Genomic DNA, 7,102 nt, shown 5'->3' on the forward strand with positions numbered 1-7,102 from the left:
TGAATGTGTGTCTCTTTGGGCACTTCCAGGGGAGGCAATTTAATCAATGAGGTGTAACCCATTCACAGGACTGAAGGTTTTATTCTGTGGCTTAAGGTGTCTCTTTGAGGCATTGCCTTTCCTATTATTTGATAACTTCATTTTGAGTCTTTTCATATTCATAAATGTAGGAAGCTTCTACCATACTAAATTTCCACGCTTTTCATATGACCTTTAGTGTTATTTCTCCCTTGCTGAATTCCCTTCTTCATATTTATCTTCTATGCCCCTCCCTGTTGAATCCCAGTCCAGTTTCCCTTTTGTCTCTCCCTTCCAATATATTCTATTTCCCCTCCCTAAGAAGAGTCTCTTCTTTTTCCTTGTGTAGTGATTCTCAACCTTCCTAATGGACAAGCCTTTAATACTATCCCTCATGTTGTGGTGACTTCCACGACATAAAATTATTTACATTGCGACTTCATTGCTATAATTTTGCTTAGTTTTGCAACACATTTTTAAAATTTGATTGTTTTCTTGTTCAATGTGTTTACTTCTTTATATATTCCAGATATATAATTTGAAAAGATATTTCCTCATTCTGTGGCTTTGCTGCTTTACCTGAATGGTTCTATCTTATGCTTGACAAAATCTTTTCAGTTTCATGAGGTTCTATTTATGAATTGTTGTTCTTAGTGTCTTTGCTGTTGGTGTTCTGTTCAGAAAGCCCATGTCTGTGTTGATTAGTTTAAGACTATTCCTTACTTTCTCTTTTATCAGATTCAGGTTTCTAGTCTTATCTTGATAGCATTGAAACATATGGATTTGAGTTTTGTGCATGGTAATTAATATGAATCTATTTGCACTCTTCTAAGTACTGTGTAGTATGGCCAGGAGCACTAATTGAAAATGCTTCTTTACTCCAGTGTTTATTTGGGGCTTGTTTAAAAATCAGGTGTCAATGGTGATGTGGAGTTGTTTATGTCTTCAATTCAATTTCCTTAATCTACCTGTCTATATTTATGTAAATACCATGTTTTTATTACTATAACTCAATTCTAAAACTTAGAATGATAGTATCCTAATATTATCTTCTCCACCATCACCATAATCATCATCATCAAAGATCATTTTAGGAATCCTGGATATATATGTGTGTGTTTGTGTGTTTGTGTGTGTGTGTGTGTGTGTGTGTATGTTTGTGTGTGTGTGTGTGTGTGTGTGTGTTTGTGTGTGTATGGTGTGACTATAGTGAAAGGCACTAATTCCCTGATTTCTTCAGCATTCTGTCTGTTTGGATAAAGGAAGGATACTGATTTTGATACAAATTTTACATCCTGCTACTTGGCTGGAAGTGTTTTCAGGTTGAGCAGTTTCCTGGTAGAGTTTTATGGTCTTTTATATATAAATCATGTCATGTGCAAATAAAGAGTCTTTGACTTCTTCCTTCCCTATTTGTATCTTCTTTATCTCATTCAGTTTTCTTAATAGCCTAGCTACTGTTTTCTGGTATTGTATTGAATAGAGAGAGAGGGATTCCTGTCTTGTTTCTGTTTTGATGGAAATGCTATGACCTTTCCTTCACTAGGATGATTTTGCCTTTGAGCTTGCTATACATTACCTTTTTATGTTGTGGAATAGTCCCTGTATATTTCACCTTTCAGGGTTTTAATTAGGAAAGAACATTACACTTTGTCAAAGGCTTCATGTTTATCTAATGTCATTATCGGGTGCCTTTTTTTTTTTTGTTCAATCATATACTAGACTACATTTACTTCTTTCAAGTATATGGTGGATTACACTTATAAATTTACATATGCTAAAACACTCTTTTGTTACCTGTAGAGTGAAATGTATTTGATCATAATTGATAATCCATTTGATTTGTATTTGGATTCACCACACAATTATTTTATTAAAGATTTTATATATGTTTCATAAGGGATATTGATTAATAATGTTGTGATTTAACTATCAGAATATCCGTGGCCTCATGTAAAGAATTGAAAAAAAAGTTTCTTTAGTTTCAATTATGCAAAATAATTTAAGAAATGCTACAATTAATTATTCATTGAAGATCTCCTAGAATTCTGGCCTCAGGCATGCATTTGTACTCATTTATTTACGTATATTGGGAGACTTCAAAAGCTGCTTATATTTCAATAAACTGCTTATGTGATATTTATTTAACTTTTCTAGGTTATATATTTAAAAATAATTCACATATTTTAGGATTTTAGTTTGGGTAAAGTACACATATTTAAATAATGCCTTTTTAATTCTTTGAATGTCCTATATTCATTCATACCCTGTTGTATCTTTAAGTTTATTAACTTGTGTCTTTTCTTTTGTTAATTTGACTAAGAGTTTGTCAATCTGATGATTTTCTCATATAGCCAACTCTTAATTTCATTGATTCATCTTATCATTTTTTTCCCATTGGTTTGGGTATGCTGTATCTTGATGTTCTTGTTTTGTTTTCATCCAATCCTAACATTTTCTTAATTCCCCTCTCAATTTCTCTCTAGGCCCATTTCAGTTGCAAGTTTCTCAGTTTTCCTGTATTTGATTTTGGTGGTCTCTTAGGTAGTTAGTGTAGATGAAGTTTTCTTTTCTGTTCAGATTTGCTTTTTTATCAAAAATATTGTCAACCTTGGAGAAGGGTACATGAGCTGCTGAAAAAAAAAAGTAGACTGTTTTTCATTTTGTAGAATGTTCTGTTAGATATTTGTAGGTCTATTTGATTCATGACATAGTAATGCCAATGTTTAGTTTTTGTCGGGGTAATTTGCCTAGGGGCAAGGGTCACATACTGAAGTCACAATCATTGTCGGCAACTAGATATTTGATTTTAGCTGTGTTTATTTTATGAACATGGTTACCCTTGTGATGATTACATAAATATCAATATTGCCATATTCTCTAGATGATTTTTAATGAGTATATAGTGTCCTTCCATACATATGTCTTCTGAATTTTTTATTTGAAGTATATTTTCTCAGATATTAAATTTGCTATATTTTCTTGTTGCTTGGGTCCATTTGATTAAAATAACTTTGTTTCTTATTTATTCTGTGGTGATGTCTATCTTTTATGGTAAGAATTTTTTTTCCTCAAAGTTGGGTAAAAGATAAATTGATTTTTTATAATCTGTGTCTTTTCATTAGGGAATCAAGACAATTGATATTGAGAATTTTAATGTATAGTGTTTATTGACTTGTTATTTTGGTTGACAGAGTTTGGCTCCTTTATTAGTTTACTGATCTGCTATTATTTATTTCTTATGTTTTCTTTGGTGTATTTAACTTCTTTCATACTGAAGTTTTCCTGCAAATGACTTCTGTAAATCTGGAGTAGTAGGGAGAAATTTCTTAAATTTGGTTTTATCCTGGAAGATTTATTTTCATGCAAGTTGTAATTCATAGTTTTGATAAGGGTTGTAAAAGTGGTCTCTTGGTGTTTGTAGAAAATTTGTCCAGGCCCTTCTGGCTTCTGGAGGTGCTCTTCAAATAGAGCTGCTTTTATATACTGCATGGTCATTTACTTTTGAAGCTTTTCATATATGTACTTTCTTCTGTAACATTTAATGTTTGATTATGCCTCTCATGGAATTTCCTTTCTGGCCCTATTTGATGTTCCATGCTCTTCTCTTTTTCACCTTGATAAGAACCTCTTACTTTAGATTGGGGGCACTTATAGAAGACTTTTTAATGCAATCATTTTTATTGGATATTATCATTACTTATATTTCAAATGTTATCCCCTTTCCTGGAATCCCCCTCTTCCAACCCCCTCCTCCTGCCTCAATAAGAGTGTTCCCCTACCCAACACTCCCTATTCCACCCTGAAATTTCCCTACACTGGAGTGTTGAGCCTTCATAGAGCAAAGGAAATCTCCTCTCCTTGATGCCTGATACGGTCATCCTCTGCTACATATGCAGCTGGAGCCATGAATCCTACCTTGTGTACTCTTTGGTTGGTGGTTTAGTCTCTGGGAGCTCTGGGGGCTCTGGTTGGTTAATATTTATGTTCTTTCTCTGGGGTTGAAAACCTCTTCAGCTCCTTCAGTCTTTTTTCTAACCCCTCCATTGTGGACCCCATTCTTAGTCTAAATAGTGGGTTGGGAGCATCTGACCCTGCATTTCCCATTTTCCAATTCTTGATCTTAGAGCATAAGCTATTGGTGTTTTGTTCATAAAATTGTTTCCTGTGTCTATCTGTTTGTGAATCTTCCCCCAATTTCTCTTCTGTTAGTTTCAGTGTACTGCGTTTTAAGTGGAAGTCCTTTATGCACTTGGAGTTACCTTTTTATAAGGAGATAAGAATGAATTGATGTTCATTCTTCTACATGCTGACCTTCAGTTGAACCAGCATCATTTGCTGTTTATTTTCCATTGGATCATTTTAGCTCCTTTGTCAGAGAACAAGTGACCATAGGTGTGTGATTCATTGCTCAGTCTTCAATTTTGTTCCATTGATCTACCTTCCTGTCTCTGTACCAACACCATATAATTTTTATCATAATTGCTCTGTAGTACAGCATGAGGTTGGGGATTGTGATTGTCCCAGCAGTTCTTTTACTGTTGAGAATAGTTTTTACTCTCCTGTTTGTTGCTGTTGTTGTTGTTCCAAATTCATTTGCAAATTGCTCTTTCCAACTCTATAAAAAACTGAGTTGAAACTGTGATAAGGATTGCATTGAATCTATATATTTTTTTTGACAAGATGGCCATTTTTACTATATTAAACATGCCAATCCATGAACATGGGAGATCTTTTCATCTGAGATCTTCAATTTTCTTCTGTAGGGACTTGAAGTTTTTGTCATACAGATTTTTTACTTGCTTAGTTAGGGTCACAACAAGGTATTTTATATTATTTGTGACTATTGTGAAAAGTGCCAATTCCATAATTTCTTTCTCAACCTGTTTATCCTTGAGTAGAGGAAGGCTATTGGTGTGTGTGTGTGTGTGTGTGTGTGTGTGTGTGTGTGTGTTAATTTTATATCCAGCCACTTTGCTGAAGTTGCTTATCAGGTTTAGGAGTTCTCTGGTTGTATTTTTAGGATCACTTAAATACAGTAGCATATCATCAGAAAACAGTAATATTTTGATATGTTCCTTTCCAATTTGTATCCCTTTAACATTCTTTTGTTGTCTATCTGCTCTGCATAGAACTTCCAATACTATATTGAATAGGTAGTGAAAGAGTGGTCATCATTGTCTACTTTCTGATTTTAGTGGGATTGCTTTGAGTTTCTCTTTATTTAGTTTGATGTTGGTTACTAGTTTTCTATAAATTGCTTTTACAGTGTTTAAGTATGGGCCTTGAACTCCTGATTTTTCCCCAACTTTGAAGGGGTGTTGAATTGTGGTAAATGCTTTCTCAACTACTAATGAGACAATCACGTTGTTTTCTTCTTTGACTTTGTTTATATAGTGGATTAGATGTATGGATTTTCTCATATTGACCTATCCCTTCATCCCTGGGATGAAGCCTACTTGACTAGGGTGGATGATCATTTTGATGTGTTCATAGATTCTATTTGTAAGAATTTTATTGAGTATTTTTGCATCAATATTCATAAGGGAGATTGGTCTAAAGTTATTTTTCTTTATTAGGTATTTGTGTGGTTTAGGTATAAGCATAATTATAGCTTTTAGAACATACTGGGTAGTGTTCCTTCTGTTTCTATTTTTGAAATATTATGAAGAGTATTGGTATTAGGTCTTCTTTTAAGGTCTGTCAGAATTATGCACTAAACCTATCTGGTGTTGGGTTATTTTCTGGACAGGGTTGACTTTTAATGACTGCTTCTATTTTTTTATGGGTTATGGGACTGTTAAATGGTTTATTTGATGCTGATTTAACTTTGGTACCTAGTATCTGTCTAGTCAGTCATCCAGTTTTTTTTTTTTTTTTTTTTTTCAGTTTTGTTGAATATAGACTTTTGCAGTAGGGTCTGGTGATTTTTTTAAATTTCTTTTGTTTGTGATTTTGTGTCTCTTTTTAATTTCTGATTCTGTGATTTTGATACTGTCCCTGTGCCCTCAAATTAGTCTGACTAGGGGTTTATCTCTCTTATTATTTTTTTAAAGAACATTTTATTGATATGCCATATAGTGCTTTTGTTTCTACTTGGTTGACTTTGGCTCTGATTTTGATTATTTTTATGCATTTTATTTCTCTTGAGTATAATTGATTTTTTTCTAGAGCATTCAGGTGTGCTGTCAAACTGCTAGTGTATGCTCTCTCTAGTTCATTTTTGGAGGTACTCAGAGCTATGAGATTTCTTCTTATCACTGCTTTTATTGGGTCCCATATGTATGGATATGTGTGCCTCATTTTCATTAAATTCTAAAAAAGTACTTAATTTCTTTATTTCTTCCTTGTCCATGTTATCATTGAGTACAGCATTGTTCAGCTTCCATTTATATGTGGCCTTCTGTTTTTGATGTTTCCATCTATAATTCCTGTCTCTTTCATAGGTTCCCTATCTCCAGGATTGTCTCCCTTTGTGATTTTTTTATTGTTTCTATTTCCATTTTGAGATCCTGAATGATTTTGTTTTATTCCTTCTCCTGTTTGTTAGTGTTCTCCTGTATTTCTTTAAAGAAGTTATTCATGTCCTTCCTCAAATCCTCTATCATCATCATGAGATGTGATTTTACATCTGAATCTTGCTTTTCATGTGTGTTGTGGTATCTAGGACTTGCTGTAGTGGGAAAACTGTGTTCAGATGATGTTGAATAGCTTTGACTTCAGTTGCTTATGTTCTTGTGCTTGTTTTTCACCATCTGATTATCTCTATTACTACCTGTTCTAGCTGTCTCTGCCTGGAGCCTATTTTTCTTGTAACAGTGAATGTGTCAGAACTCTTCTGAGTAAACGTGTCTCTGTGATCCTGATATACTGGGTTCCTGAGTGTGTCAAAGCTCCTGGGAGACAAGCTGCCTCTAAGATACTGACGTCCTGATATGACAAAGCTCATGAGGTCCTTGACTGTGTCAGAGTTTCAGTGATTCTGGTGTGTCTGTTCTTCTGGGAGTTGAGTTTTCTCTTTGATGCGTCAATGCTGGGTCTGTAAGCACAACTGTGATCAGTGTTCTGGATCTTGGGCATGTTA

This window comes from Micromys minutus (assembly GCF_963924665.1).
Source record: "Micromys minutus genome assembly, chromosome: 11".
In the NCBI taxonomy this organism is placed as follows: domain Eukaryota; kingdom Metazoa; phylum Chordata; class Mammalia; order Rodentia; family Muridae; genus Micromys; species Micromys minutus.